Source organism: Falco naumanni, unplaced genomic scaffold (assembly GCF_017639655.2).
Source record: "Falco naumanni isolate bFalNau1 unplaced genomic scaffold, bFalNau1.pat scaffold_282_arrow_pat_ctg1, whole genome shotgun sequence".
In the NCBI taxonomy this organism is placed as follows: Eukaryota; Metazoa; Chordata; class Aves; order Falconiformes; family Falconidae; genus Falco; species Falco naumanni.
The window spans coordinates 21,973-37,739 of NW_024427425.1; the positions used below are offsets into that span (position 1 = coordinate 21,973).

Genomic DNA, 15,767 nt, shown 5'->3' on the forward strand with positions numbered 1-15,767 from the left:
TGAAGACCTACAAAGAATCGAGAAATCCATTACCTTTTTGGAGCAATCCCTCTCCTTGCTATCAGAGGTTGTTTTGCAGAATAGACGGGGATTAGACCTCCTGTTTATGCAACAAGGAGGCCTCTGTGCCGCCTTGAAAGAGGAATGTTGCTTCTATGCGGACCACACTGGCGTAGTTAGGGACTCAATGGCCAAATTGAGAGAGAGATTGGCTCAAAGAAAAAGAGACAGGGAAGCCCAACAAGGGTGGTTTGAATCATGGTTTAACCAATCTCCGTGGCTAGCCACCCTGATATCCACCTTGGTAGGTCCGATTGCAATAATCCTGCTGACACTGATCTTCGGACCCTGTATATTAAACAGGCTCGTGTCCTTTGTCAAGAGCCGGCTAGAAAGGGTCAACATCATGTTTGTAGAACACCAACAACTGCTTTAAAAATGTACTTGATCAGTATTTCCCCCGATTCTCCCTGGCTCTCCCCAAATATCCCAAGCTACACTCCATTACCCCCAGTCGCTTCCCAAGTGCCAATTGCTCAGTGTGCCTTATCTTTGTACTCTTTTTTAGAAATATTTTTACTATTTTAGCCTGTTTAGTTAAGCAGGGGGCGGGGGGAAAATGTTGCTAGGTAGGGCCTGGCGGCTAGAAGATCTCGCGCTGTACGGAAACACAGGGCCCCCCTCCAGCTAGCCAACAGCTTTTAGTTTATGATGTAAGCAGACGGAAGTGACATTGTAAACCTAGGCTATATAGTGTCACGTCGTTCAGCAATAAACGCCATTTGCCATCCACCACATTGGTGTCTGTGAGCTGATGGACCGCGCGGCCAGGGGTCGGCTGCCGTGCCGTTCCTGAACCAGGTCACCGCGTGCCTGTGAAGGCAACAGACTGTGTTAGATTAAATTGTTTGCAGTAGTCATTGTATTAAATTAATTGTAATTGGCTACAATGCTGGCTTATCTGTTTTTGAGTTTGCTGCCCAATCTTTAAATCCTGGTAGGCTGACAAATGGAACAAGCTGGTTAGAGGAATGAGCCTCTTTCCAGGGAAAGCTCCACTGACTTGAACTTTAAGCCTAAACTATCATCTTACTGCGTTTACTTTGTGTGTGTTAATGCTTACCTGATAAATATATTTCAGTTGATTTATCAGTTTAGTTACAAGTTGGAGTAAGTGGTCCTTGGCTATACGTAAACCTCTCCTCTGCTTTTTTAACATGTTGTGTGTCATAACACTTACTGTTGTACTTCAATACAAACCGGGAATGATTCTGGTAGTGTTGCAATCTAACGGTAATACTGCATCATCTTGTCTGTGAAGAGAAGGGAATCAAGCCGACTGTCGCTGTTCTACCAGGCAGGGTGGACACCCGAACAGCTTCGGTCTCAATGCCCAAGCCTGGGCCCAGCCCAAGAAACGACTGGCTGCTTCAGTAATTTGGCCATAAGGTATTAACTGGTTGTGTGGGAAGGTGCCTAAACAATACTGTCTGTTCTTTGCTTTGGTATGTCTCATCTGTAATGGATTCTTAAACGCTGGGTGTTGCAGGAGGCTTGGAGAGGCTGGGCTGGTCCCTGGCTGGCAGGCCGTGCCCTGTGGCAGGGGCTGGGGTCTGCGGGCGGGCAGAGCTGCGGTGTGCAGGGGCGCAGCCCGTCCCCCGCTGAGTCGCTCTGCCGGCTGCTCCGGGGAGGCTGCTTTGAGCAGCGCTTTTGCTTTTGTATTCCTCTTGCTGAGAGGCAATGTTTTACTTTTGTTCTCATGAGATTTTGTCACGTTAGCTTTAGGCCCGTTTCTCACTTATTAATTAAACCTGGTCTGCGAAGGACTGGGGCTGCCCTTCTTCCACCCGTGCTGTGATGTCATGTGCAGATTTTGTATGTAAAGTCTCTGCTCTGACATCATGGCTGACCCCTGTGCAAATACCTGTCTTGGGCTCCAAGTGCAGTATTTTATACACCCGTTCAAGCCACCCACCTTATGGTAATTACAGCATGACAGGATTTCCCTTGTTTGCTTATAGGAGATTTGCATGGAATAGGGTTTTAGGCTTTAAAAAGGTTAGGATACAGCCCATCCCCTACTTCCCTCTACTTCGCTGATCCAGTTATCCTCTTAAAGGAATTAGAATGGTATGACACTACTGGCTCTTGGGGAAAAAAAAATTGTGACTGTTTTCTAGTGCTGCGTTACTTTTTAGGTGCTTGTACATTTGTTTTGGTGTCCCATTCCCTTACCCTGTGGTTCATCCTAGTATCTTTTCATATTGAGTCGAGGCCAACCACTGTGTCCCTCACCACTGCTCCTTTCGCTATAGGAGCAGGCAGATAGGGCAAGTAAGAAACAAGCGGTAAAAGTGCCGAGCAGAGGATTTGGTTCTCCCTTTCCCAGGCATCCCTTTGATTTGCTTTGTGACTTATTCCATGGTCCTTTATTACCTCTTCTTTAAGAAAAGATAGGTATTTACCACACTGCCATAACGTGAGTTTTAATTAACCCACAGCTGAACAAAGCAAACCAGACCTAGCACAGATAGTTCTGTCATTCATTGGCATGCTTTAGGCGGGTAAAATGGGAGGAGGTTTACCCGGAGACCTGTCTTCCCTAGTTGTTTAGCTCCTGGCACCACCACCTATCCATCACCTGCCTCAGTCCTACCTTTCTTTTCAGGGTTGTGCAGATTATCAAGGCATATAGGTTGTGTGAGGTCTTGATTTTCGAGCCTTGCTTCTTTGGAGGAGATGCCCTTGTCTGCACAAGGGGTGAGGCATGTGTCACTGTAGATGTCCACCAAGAGCTGGACACCTGGCCATCCTGACATGAGGTGTCTTGAAATAGATCTGTATCAGTCATGCCAGTCTATACATGTGCAAGGTATTAGGAAGAGCTATAAGAAAGCAAATGCAGCGTAGTCGTGTATTCTGCACATACACACCACACACCGTGGTGTTCTAAAGCAGCCTTCTGCTTTCAGCCTCCCAGGCAACGTTACTTTACAGGACTGTGCCTTTTTGTGGTGGTTCCCAGGCTCGTTCAGTCTCTTACTGAGCCCTTCTTTTATGGATGGATGGTTTTTCTGTCGTAGGTGATGATCAGGGCTTGTATGTAAATCTGAAGTTTGACAGGTAATCTCCGTGGAGCAACAGTAGTGGGTAACAGGTAAACTGAAGCCAGGAAAAGGCAAGAGCACGCCTGCAGTTTCAGGCAGTGAGGCTGTAAAGAGGCTGTGTAAGGACAGTGGTGATGACTAATACGTTGTCCTTTCCAGATGCAGACTTGTGGGGTTTGTGGCAAAACAAAATAGCATGTCAGCACAGGATACAGATGCATCCACAAGTCATGACGAAACGAGCTGGTTTGCCTTTACAATTCATTTATCAGATCACTTCCTGTTCCCATTTTGAGGCTAGAGGCTAATGATTGATAAGTATCACTTCAGGAACACTACATGGTGCTCAGCTCAAATGATGCTCAGTTAAAAAGCAAAACAAACAAAAAAACCCCACCCCCACAAAACCCGAAGAGTGTCTGTTTTGGCTTGAAGAGTATTAAGCAACCTGGGAGGACAGCTGAAAACACTTTGCATATGCCGAAGCAAACAAGAATTTTTGTTGCCAGTTTGGATTTGGGGAGTATACAGAGATGTTCATATGCAACGAATCAGTCCTCAGTTCAGAACTTAGATGCTCATTTGCCTGGGGGGGATGACCCTCCTATACTTTTTTTTATTTAATCAGTGAAAACTGCTAGCTGGGAATTGATTTGGGGGATCGGATCCAGAAACACCTTTCTCTGAAAGGCAGCAGTAACAGCAGTTCAGTAGAAAGGATAAACAGCTTATAGGTGTCTTCTGACACTGAATATTGGTCTAGGACCCAGATTACTAGAAATGCTGTCCTTCCAGGCTTTCATAATAATCTAAACGTTTCTATAGGTTTTCTATTAATTAGGATACGTAGGGGTGTTTATTGACCATTGAGAAATAATTCCAGTGTTTATCAATCTTGCTGTGTTGTTGGCCGCTTCAACTTGCTGGAATTTGCCACTTTTAATTTGAGGGCAGAACTCTGTGGTTCTTATGCCTATTCCAAGAATTCACGAGGGAGAATAAAAGGCTGTGTGTTGTTTTGGGGTGGGGTTTTTTGTTTGGTTTGGTGGGCTTTTTTGGTTGTGATTTTTTGTTTTGTTTTTTAGAACAACAACCACCTCAGACACACTGCCATGTCTTAGTCACCTCCTCATTTTCTAGTTCTGTGCAAACGTGCTGCATTAAAATGACAGTCTCTCTCGGTCTGCCCTTACGGAGCCAAGGCAGTTACGGCTGCGATTCCAAAGAGAGGCTATGTCCTTTATTTCATTTGATTCCTATTAGCTGTAACAGAGTCACTGGACAGCACTGAAGGATGCTTTACTCAGTGTTCTGTCCTGTTTTTGTTTACCCGATTGCCTTAACGGCACAGAAACCATTAGGAACAGCCTTCAGCAATAAGTATTTAGACCCTGTTCAGAGCTTTGAGCACAGCCATGTGAGTTATCTGCTCTGTTTCTCTGTGCTGCTTCAGATTTAAGTTTTTAGAGTAAATGTGGAGTGTGATCAAGTACATTTCGGAGCAATTTGCAGGCACTGCTTTTGGAGCCCGTGACAAACTGCCAATGTGAAATAACGCCTCCTGCGACGCTCATCTGCACGGGAAGCTGTGGGAGCAGCACTAAGCGAGGGTTGAGGGCAGAAGGCTTGAGGCTTCTACTTCTTGCCTACAGGTAACAAGCCTGGCCCCGACCAGGGACTGGGGCTCTATGGAGGAGTTTTCCCTGCCTGCCACGTCCAGTTCCCGTAGCCTCTGGGGAGGGACGGTTTCTGCAGCTCCCTCTGTGCTGATGCTGCAGGCAGCAGCTGAACCAGCCGGGCTGGAGCCTATAAAGAGGATCGGAGAAGTGTACTGAGTTTTCCGATGTCCCATCCTAAGCTAGGTGCTCCCTTGTTTTTGGACCAAGGGCTCTGGGGATCTGTGCTGAACTCTTTACAGTTTATTGAGCCTCCTGTGACCAGATGTGGTGATGACCCCGCTTTGCTGAGGGGAAGGATGTCTGATGTTAACTAGTCATGTCCAGTGGAAGCCTGTGGGAGTTAACGTGGGCATAGAGAGTTCTTTAATCCAGTGCTTGGTGGCACAGACTGCTTTAATTTTGACTTAAATGAGATAGGCACTTGGAATGCAAACTGCAGAGATGTTCCACTTACAAGCAAAGCATTTGACGGTTTCACTTTTCTTAGAAAACTGAACAGGCAGTATAAATAAAGGAAGCAAGCTGAACTGTAAAAAAAATAAAATAAAAATCAGTGAAGCTACCAAGGAACTATGTGTACCCTCTAGAACAGGGGTCCCAAAACTTTTTAAACAGGGGGGCGGCGTGCAGATGAAGTGGCAGGCAGTCATCTGCAGTTGCTTGGTTCCCTTCCCCGCCCCCTCCCCCCCCAACCCCTGGCAGGGGCAGGGGGGGTCTGTAGATACTGGGGGCCGGATTGAGGACCCTGGGGGGCTGTATCTGGCCTGCGGGCCGTAGTTTGAGGACTCCTGCTCTAGAAATTCAGCTAGCTAACATACCAGTGGGTGAGATTTGTGCATTTTTCTTGGTGGAAAAATATTTCTGCCCTGTGAGCCCTGAGGATGGCTCTGATAGCAGGGAGAGGCAGTTTCTATCACTGTGCAGAAGGGTGATGCTTCTGCTTTCCTGGCTGGGTTTGGTAGTGCTGTCAATGGTGATTGTGTGGCTCTACCAGATCAGTCATCTGAAATGTTGCCGCTTGTTATGTATAATTGGTGGCTTTGGTCTGGTGGGAAGCTAGATCTGCCCTTCGCGCTGTGTGACAGGCCATCAAGACCATGTGTCAGACTGGTTATGCCTTTACTGGTGGCTATAGAAAATCAGAGGGCAAGTGCTGCTCCTCACATTCACTCTTTCCACCTTTTTGCAGGCTCCGTGAGAGAGCACCTAGATGTGTTTGAAGCGTCTGGGAATGAAGCAGACATGGCTTTGCCACCTCCATCAGGATCTCGGAAGGGGAAAATAGTAAGAGAAGCTACCAAAGCCCCAGCAGAATTGGGACAGGGGAGATGGGAGCTCCCAATAGGGTTGGACATTTGGGAATTGTGTGCCAGACAAGTACAGAATAAATGCTACATGTGAAGCAAAGACACCATAAGGTGAGGAGTGTGTGAAGGGTGTGTTTGTATGAGAAAGAGCAGTCTGAAGGCACAAAAGGAAAATTGGTTGAACACAAGGATAAAATAAATGAAAACATAAAGCAAAAGCAAGAAAACGAAAGTAGTAGGTAATGTTTATTTGGAGGGGAGTGTGTGTGTGTGTAAATCCCAAGCCTTAGGAATAGCCTGCAATTTCCAAAAAAAAAAAACCACCCCCAAAAAGGGCAGGCCAGGGGGGAGAAAAAAAGAGACTGGTCTAGGAGAAACATGTAAGAACAGGGAAAGAACCTGGAAAGGGCATGAGGTTTAACGAAACATTTGAGTTGCCACTAGCAGCAGGGATGTCCACTGTTAGCCTGTATAAATGTGTGATCTAGTGGTGACACGGCCTCTCCTCTTTCTCTTCTCGGTCCCTGTGCTCCCCTAATACATCTGCCTAGTCTGGGCTCGCGTCCTGCCCCATCGCCAGGGTGTTTGTGCTGTGGCCAGGCTGAAGGGTCCTTAGTTTCTATTGTGCTTGTGGCGGTTCACTGTAGTACAAATAATGGATATAAGCTAATTATTAATGTAAGCTATGTTGTCATAGGGAGGCTGAGTGGGAGAGAAAATTCACTTACAAAGTAAAGGTTTTCAAAGAAAATATTTACCAAAGAGCTTTCTCTGTTGATGTGTTCTGTACCTTGGAAATGGAGACTGACTGTTAAAGAAAACCTTGAGTAAAACAAGAATAAAAGAAAAATAACTGAGAGGTTACTGTGCCATGTGCACACTATTGCCAAACAAAGAACTTCAGACTTGATGACAAAGCTGTATATAAGCTTGCATGATGAAATCTGAAGCTGGATAAACGCAGCTTGGTTTTCATTTATAGTTTAGTGCCCGTAATCTGTCCAGCATCATAAAGATCTTAAAGCTGAGCCAAGTTTTAGGAGACCCTGGGTGAGTTATAGTTTCTGATGGAAACCATGCAAAAAAAGATGGGCTTTCATGCCAAAGCAGACAAAAGTTAGGGTTTTGACTGTGTTATGCTTCAAGTTTCAGAATTAAAGTCTAAGCTCAAAGTAAAATAAAACCGGGACACTTCTGGCCAACAAAAGAAAAAGTTAACTGGAGCTGCTGCTTGCTTGCTGCTTTGTTTTGGGGTTTATTTCTTTTTTTGTTGGGTTTTTTTTTTTGTTGTGACAATTTGTAGTCTGCCTTTGTGGGTTTTTTTTGTACTTCCCACGTTGTCAGAAATGAAAATAGAATACAGATTCTGTTCTGCCTTTTATTTTCTTGTTGACAAACATCTGGAGACTCAGCTTCTGTAATAACTAAGCCTTAGCAAGTAGGTCTTGCTCTACAGTGTCTCTTGGGAGTGGTTGTTACTACTGGCTCTGCTCTAGAGGAGGAAGACAGCTCAACTTGTGTTTTCCCGTTGCAGATGTTGTCCTGGAGAAGGCCATGCATAAGTGCATTCTGAAGCTGTTGAAGAGCCATAATGAAGCAATGTTGAAAGTGTTTCATACTGCAGATGGTTTTTGGAAACAACTGAAGGAAAACCTTCAGGTGGTGCGGCAGAGGAATCCTCAGGAACCGGGCGTGTTTGTTCCAACACCAGACTATGTGGATGTTGAAAGTCTGTGACCACGCAGAAGATGTATTCACCTGAAAAGAAAGTCATGCTGCTGCTGAGAGTTTGCAAATTGATTTATACTGTTATGGAGAATAACTCAGGTATGGTGCTTCTTGTGGTTCAAGGTCATTGTTTTTCTAAACCTGGGGTTGTGTTTTGGTGGAGGAGATGAGACCACCTGATTCTGCAGCTTTGTCTCCTCCTCCTGGAGCTCTTGTAGCATCTCCTTGCCCTTTTGAGAGGGATTCTTCCTCTGCTTCCTTCCTGATCTCTCTGCATCTGGCAGCACATCTTACAAATTCAGTGTGAAGCAGAGTTGTGAAGCAGCTTAAAAAAAAACCCCAACCACCAGCTTTGCTTGACTGTAGGCATTTGAATTTGGCTGTCAGAAAGGCTGTCCTGTAAGCCTAGAATTTGACACTGGTTCTAAATTAGTATTTTCCTGGAAATCGTAATAAAGGATGCACCCAGTATCTAGCTGTAGTAATTCAGCAGTGTGTATGCAATATGACAATTACAAGGGCTCTGTGTTAATGGCTGGAGGAAAGCAGCCCCTGATCCAGTGTTTTGGGTTTGCTGTGCCTCTGAACGTTCTCATTTGGACAATTTCTTTGTGTTTTTGCAAGAGAAATAACATCTATTTTTACGCTGTAGCAGGAGTCCCAAAGTGACTTGAAACCTAGATGGTGAAATGGAACCACAGACCAGTTAAGACCCGCTTGATTAGTCAGTGGCACAGTTAAAACGCTGTGCTGGACAGCATGAATTCATAGGTGCAGCTCTATTGCCTGACATCTTATCATACGCTGCCGTGGTAGGTCACGAGCTAAGGTGAAGCAATGCTGGTGGTAGTGGAAGATTTTTTTCTCTTAAGAAAGTATAAGCTGCTGCAGGTGGTTGGCAGTTTTCTTTCGAGCGCTGAATCTGCAGCTGGGCTCTGTGCCGATCAGGATGCTTGCTTTCTTTTGAGACTTGAGGTGAATGGTGAAAGCTTGAGGCTGTAAAAGACCCCCAGGCACTTTGGCAAGATTTGGGCAGGAGCTTAGACCTGGCTTATTTCTGTGCAAAATCCTGCATTTTAAAATGTATATAGGAATCTTTGCCCAAAGTGATGTAAACTTTGGTTTTTTCTCCATACTGTATTATCACATTGAGTAAGGTATTCCCAACATGCAAAAGAAAAGTACTGAGAGGCTTCTGGTGAACCATTGTACTGAGGGGCTTGGGCTAAGATGCAGCAAATGCTCCTTGGGGTTGTCTTGCTTTGTCATGTAAAGTTTTAAAATGTGGCATCGAGCCAGCACCTGTTTCCAGTACCTGCTTTGTCCTGTAATCTCAGCCATATAATAGTGTAATACCTGGAGGGTATGTCTTAGCTGGTCTGACTTTCAATATCAGCCCTTCAGTCCTTTGGAGTTTCGCCATAGTTTAAACTGGCTCCCGATCTTGATGTTTCAAGTGACCATCACACCGCTTCTGCAATGAGCACAGTTTGGCCAGACCCAGAGATCTAGCCACATAGCGTTTTCTAAAGAGAAAGTTTAAATGCGGTAAGAGGAACACATACAGACCTAGGTACAGCAGAGCCTCTGTGTGTTGCGTGCTGTTGTTACTGATGATGCTTCACCAGCTAGTTGGGAGTTACGTGAGGCTTTGCTCACTGGTGTTTTTAACCATGATCCATCAAGGAAATGTGCAGAGTTTTCATGTAAAATCTAATAGGCTTTTATATACAGGCTTCTCTGCTGGGTTTCGGACTCAGGAACGGATACTTGTGGCTGGATCCTTCCAGAAAGGGGACGTCGTCCGTGCACGTATAAAGAAAATGCCCATTGATTTTCTTTTAGCCACTGACAGAAGTGCGGGTGGAGGTCAGGCCAGACTGGCATGGCTACCTCTTGTGAGTTCACCAGTTGAGCTGACACCAAGGTGAGCCCAGTCTTTAAATTCCCTTGCGTGCTTCAAGGTCTGCGTCATCCAGTTTGTGCTCGTTAGAAGTACAAGATGAAGCTGGACGCTGCCCACCAAGTGTCCGATGATGTTCTCTTTGCTGCACATCCGTAACGAGAGGCTCTAGAGTAATACAAACTCGGTCAGTAAAGGCAGCAAAATAACACTTTCCTTTCAAACACCGAAACTGGTAAAAGGGTGTGATTTGTCTATCGCTGCCTTTGTTCTCTTTGACCCAGGGAGGCTGTTTGGAGCTGATGACTTCTTGCCTGTGTTGGCATATGTGCTGGCCCAGGGTGATACGCTGGAGCTGGATACTGAAACTGAATACATGGTGGAATTGCTGGACCCATCTTTGCTGCATGGAGAAGGTAATCAACTGCTATTAGAACTGAGTGGAGGGCTGGGGAAGGGGGATTCTTCCTCACCTCGTTTGAGTAGAAACCCTTTTGACGGAGTCATGTAGTCGGTGATGGCGGTAGTGTAACAAGAGAACCTTGTAATTATTTCCACCTTAAAATAAGAGAAGGCTGGTTAGCTTGCAGAGTTACAGCCCCAAGTGACCTGGGAATCTACCGACGTCTTAGGAGGGAGTATGTTGTTTTCTGCCAAGAAGGAGGAGGCGTCCTGACTTAGCAAGCAAACATAGGCTGTGCGGGTGCCAACTGTGGTTATCCTTCTGTGCCTGAAAATGTCCCGAGAGTATGTCTGGGTCTGCAGCATTCAATTGAGTTGTGAGACCTGGAATGGGACCCGGGTTAGGTGCTTTGTAAAATCTTTGGGGGAATTCTCTGCCCCTCTGGGGAGAGTGCTTTTGAGAATGTTGCCCCCCTTAATGATCCTGGTTTATGCCCGATACTTGCTTCTCACAGAGTATTTTTATGAGGCCTAGGAATATGTTTCTTAAGGCACTCTTGAACAATGGCTGAAGTCTGCTAGAGGCAAGGAAATCTCCCTCCTTTGTTTTCACGGTGGTGGTTTTAACAAAGAGGTATTCTGCCAGCCCTTGGTAGGCCCCAGAATCTATCAGTTTATGAGGAAGTTTCAAAGGTTCTTGTGACCAAGCTCAGCTGTGAGTTAAGTATATGTGTATACGTCCCATTTCTGCTATCTCTTGGGTTGCTGAAATTGCTGTATCCTTTTACATGCCGATATGCATGACAGAACTGTGTCGGGTTTCCTCTGGTTCAGTACTAGTTTGTTCCCTGCTTTGTGTGCAGGGTGCATTGTTCAGGAATCTTAGGACAGAAAATACTTGAGATGTGAAGCTGGAGATCATTAACACGCTTGAAAGGCAGAAATATTTACTGGGCTGTTAAGTCGTGTCGTTTTTAATGTAGCAAAAGTCATTCATCTATTGGCTGGCCCTGTCTGTGCACTAGTTAAACTGTACGGTGCAGGAAAAATTGTTTAGTGCTTTGGGGTTGTGCGGTTCAAATGTAAATGTATTTTCCAGTTTGTCTGGTGGGTCTTGCATGTCTTCCACGTATTGAACTCATCACAGAGCTGAAAGCGAGAGGATGCTGTCGGTAATACAGAAAGCACTACTGTGAGCATAGACTGCATCTCTGAATGACTACACAAATAGACCGTGCTGCCTCTTAATTGAACGCTCCCACTCAAATAGTTTACTTAAAGAGCAAGAGAAATATATGATAGCCTGTCTTCTGTTTCTCCTGGTTGCTGAGGACTGTTGCCTCCTGCTGAGAGTCCTTTTCCTTTGTGACCTGCAGCTCCTTTTGTACATCGGCAACTCTGTTGTGGCTGTACTTTGTTCTCCACTCATGTAATAAAGGTGAAGTCTGGAGAGCTGTACACGCTGCCTCCTGAACTAGTTGGATGTAGTGTTGGACATAGGTGAACAAACACAGCCTGCCTTTTAAAAACAAAAGCAAAACCTTTGGGATGCTTCCAGGTACAAATCACACGCTCGGTCATTGCTTTGTTGCCACTAAGGGGGTCACTTTTAAGTTCCTGAACAGTGGTAGATGGTCTTTTATGTCGTTTAAACAGCTGTGTTTGTTTGATCCCCGCTTGAAGCTCAGGAAGAAAACAAATCGCTGTTTGGAAACTGTTTAGAAGAAAACTCATGTTCCACCTTTGTAAAAACACTCAGGAGTAAAGGAGCGACACTGGTCATTTAAATAACCGGCCACCCCCAGCGCTAGCGGACCCAGAGATGGATACTGTTGCACCACTTTGATAATATGGAGCCCAGGCAACCACTGCACGGCTCTTAGCAGCTGAGAACACACTGTCCAGTATTTTGCAGGCAAGTAAGCTGTTTTTCTTTACGTATAAATATTTTGGCCATAGAATGCAGTGACTTTCGTGTATGTGTGCATCTGTTTATTAAAAAAAAAACAAAACAGAAATCGTTTGTACTTTTGACTGTGACCCGTTGGAACTGGCGTGGTGTTTGCAACCACTGTGAATTGTTCTTCCCCTGCTGTCCTTCACAGGAGGATATTCCTTGGCAAGTGCTTATGGAGCACTTTTGCTGATCAAGAACTTCCAGGAAGACCAGGCTGCCCAGCTGCTGAGTTCAGAAGCTAGAGATACTCTCCGGCAATGGCACAAGAGGAGGACAACTAACAGAACAATGCCTTCAGTTGATGATTTTCAGGTAGAGCTTTAGGCTGAAGAGAAAAAAAGCCCAGGGGATGGTTGTTTTGTTGGAAATCTCCATTTGAGAAGTATGATTCATAATGATTTCCTTGGGGCCACAAGTGGTGTGAAGCAGTGCTGAGAAGATGGCTGGCAAATTTGCCTCTGTTTCAAAGTCTTTCCACTTCATAACAGAGTGTGGTTATGATGGTATAAAGGAAACACTAAATAATGGAGCTTTCCCACTGTCCTTTGTATTTAAGTCGTGCAGAGCGAGGACAGACCAAATTATATTTTAGATTCAGCTTCTTTGTACGCTTTGCTGTTAAAAAGAACAAACCCAGATTTCCAGTGGTATAAATCATCACAACTCCCCAGTAGCGATTGGTGGCTTACCGTGGGTAATAGAGAGGAGACTTGGCAGAAAAGCTTACCTACAATTTGAAAGTTTAAGCAAGGAGTAGAGTTCTGTATTGTGGATGTCTTCATGTTTGTAGTTTGTTTTGTGGGGTTTTTTTCTCCCCCCCTCCCATTTCTTACTGCTCTTTCAGAGTAGGGCAGTAACTCCAACTGAAGAATAACAAAACAGTCGGGATTACTTTATCTTTTAAAACCAAGTCTGCATGCCTTTCATATAGGAAAAGATTGTTACGTAGATAGGCGTGCTGCTGTCTGTCCAGATGCATCAGTTTGCGAACTGAAGCAAGGAGGATGTTGGAATCGAGAAGAAAGGATTTACTCCTTTGTGTCTGGTTGTTTACAGTCCATACCACAGTGCAAAGCTGCTGGAGAGGCTAACAACAACCGTCAATAAGTTATGATGTAGCTAAGAGCTTGATAAATGAAGGCATGGGGTCATCAGGAGGTAATTAAACCTTTCACTTGTGGCTCCTTCTGCTTTATCAGTGTCCATGCAAACAACCACAGCACATCACTGAACAGGAAGGAGCTGGGAAAAGCAGCAGTCTCCCACAATATGCCTCTCTTAGGAACAGGAGAACTGACAAACAGAAATTCCAAACTGTGGCAAGCGCACAAAGCTAGTCCATCTTACTGGGATCCATTTTATATTCTGCTTACCTGTAGTTAGGTGTCACATTCAAGTAGCTTGATTCTTTGTTCTTTCTAGCAAAATATTACGCTTAATAGGAAAATTAATCACCTTTGTATTTCTGCTGGATGACTAAATGACAGAAGATTTTTTTTCAGCAGGATCTTGTATTCAGTTTCACCTTCTCTTCCTCAGCAACTGAACTTCAGCCAAGCTACCTGTACAGCTGGCTGCCGTGCTGGATGCTGGAAGATGCAGGGGAGCACGGGAAGAGCTGGCACCAGCTGTGTCCAGGGCTGCTCCTTTGACTCTTTGAAAGAGAGCCTCAAATCAGTAAGGTCGCTCCGCTTCCAGGCTATGCTTGGCACAAATTCAAGCGCTTTGCTGCCTGCCCAGAATGCCAGTTTTCCATCTCCCTTCTCCACATCTGCAGTCCTGACATGAAGCACCTTCCCTACAAGGTATGTGTAACACAGCTTCAGCTCAACTCATCTTTCCCACATTGAACCAGGATGTGGTCACTACATGTCTGTGGTGCTGTCTCACAGCCTTACCACCAGCTTTTGGGTCCTGGAAAGGCCTTCATCCTCCCTCCCTCAAAAGGATGGAAAAGCAAAAAATCCGGTATTTTGATGATGATGAAATACAACTTGCTGATACTGCATAAAGAATTTTGATACTTACTATATGAGTTACAGGCATTTGCACAAACCTCAGGCCTCTTCCTTGAAGCAATTCCTGGTCCATCTAGAAGCATCGAAAAACAGGTCTTCTGTGTGTTAGCTACTTTAGAAATTGAAACTGTAGTGTGCTTTGCCTTATTTAGAGCTGATTTGATTTTTTTTTAATTTATTTTTTCTTCACACGGCTAACAGATATGGATTAGTTCTGCTCAGTCCTAATGGTTTAAAAGCTGTTGCCAAAGTTCCAGTGTTTCAGTCTGCAAGCTATCAAAAGTTTATTAAAAACCCAGAGGTGCTCTTTGGAACTGAAGTCATATGAGCATTCTTCTCAGTCTTAGCTTTTAACAGGCTTGTTCTTAGGAAACGTGAATTTTTGCCATTGTGATTTAGCATGCTTAATTTATTCAGCGTACAAACGTAAGTATCAGCTCAGTAAATAAACAGGTCTTTCTTACTGTCATTTTTTCCATCTCCTTTCATTTACAAGCTCTTTATAGTTTCTAATTGCAGTGTAGGTTTTTGCAAAAAAGCACGTGATGGCAGGCTGCTTTGCTCAATGTGTCCAAAAGTGTTATTGTGGTTGGGGTGTTTTTTTTTTCCAGTAGGCATTTTATTTTACGTTTTAAAATACTTTTTGAAACGTAGAGACTGCGTTTGCTTGTACGGACTTGTTTAGAATATAATCTATGTTATCAGTTGTGCACATGTGTGAATTTCAGGCAGAGAAAAAAGATCCAGCTTTTGCCTCGTTGATCATACAGTTTTACTTAATGTGGCAGAGTAAATTTTTCTTCTGCCTCCCTCTAAGCCTGTTAGAATGAAATTTTGGGCTACATCAGGCTCAGATCACTAAAGTTGCATTGGTTAATGTGATGGAAATGTCCTGCATTGAACATGGATGGCCTTGTGCATGCTGCAGCATAAAGAGTGGGAATGGTTTATCGTGCAGGCAACCTGTGGATCAACACCCTGGTGTGTTGCTGGCAGAGGGTTGGGTTTTTTTCTTTTCCTTATGATGAAACATATTGTGTGACGCTTCTCTTCAATAGTATTGGACCAGCAGTTGCAGCATCATCTCTTGGTCATGCCTGCCTCTTGCGGGTTCAGTTCCTTAACTCAACCGAAAAAGAAGAGCCTCCCATCGATGGTCCCCCCTGCCCGACCCTGAGTGTACAAGACTGGAGCAACTACAGTCTTAGCCATTTCTACATCCACCTCCCTTAAAGCTTGTTTCTTTATTTTTGCCCCAGTATCGCGTGGATCAGGAGAGTATAAATCAGGTCCCTTTTTCAGGGTCTGTCAGTCCTGGGTCAAAAGGGATCTTCCTCTGACAGATACTCAACTGCAGTTGACACCAAGGGGTTTATGAGCACTGTGACTTAGAGGCTGGTAAAGAGCATGCGACTCCTCTTCCTCTCCTTCCTCTGCCTTTTCTTCTTGTGCTTTCAGAGTCTCAAAAAATAACTCTCCATGAAGAGAGCAGATGGTGGGACTCAGTATTGCCTTTTGTCGCAGAATCCCACAATTTCACCTCTGTGTTGTCCTGAAGTTCCCGTGTAAAAATTGTAGATGCAGTCACTGCGGGCATATCTACTTGCACCCCACTTGAGCATTGCTTTAAGGTCATGCCCAGAAATACTTTTCTCATGTTTGTTAG

The 15,767-nt window shown here is 44.8% G+C and overlaps 1 long non-coding RNA gene across 1 annotated transcript; it reads left to right on the forward strand.

Moving 5' to 3' along the window:
* Positions 1 to 892: 892 nt before the first annotated feature.
* Positions 893 to 14,138, forward strand: LOC121082102. Its single transcript, XR_005825902.1, has 5 exons — positions 893 to 1,449; positions 5,976 to 6,204; positions 7,628 to 7,920; positions 12,232 to 12,395; positions 13,623 to 14,138. It is a non-coding gene; the product is annotated as an uncharacterized LOC121082102 (long non-coding RNA).
* Positions 14,139 to 15,767: the final 1,629 nt, after the last annotated feature.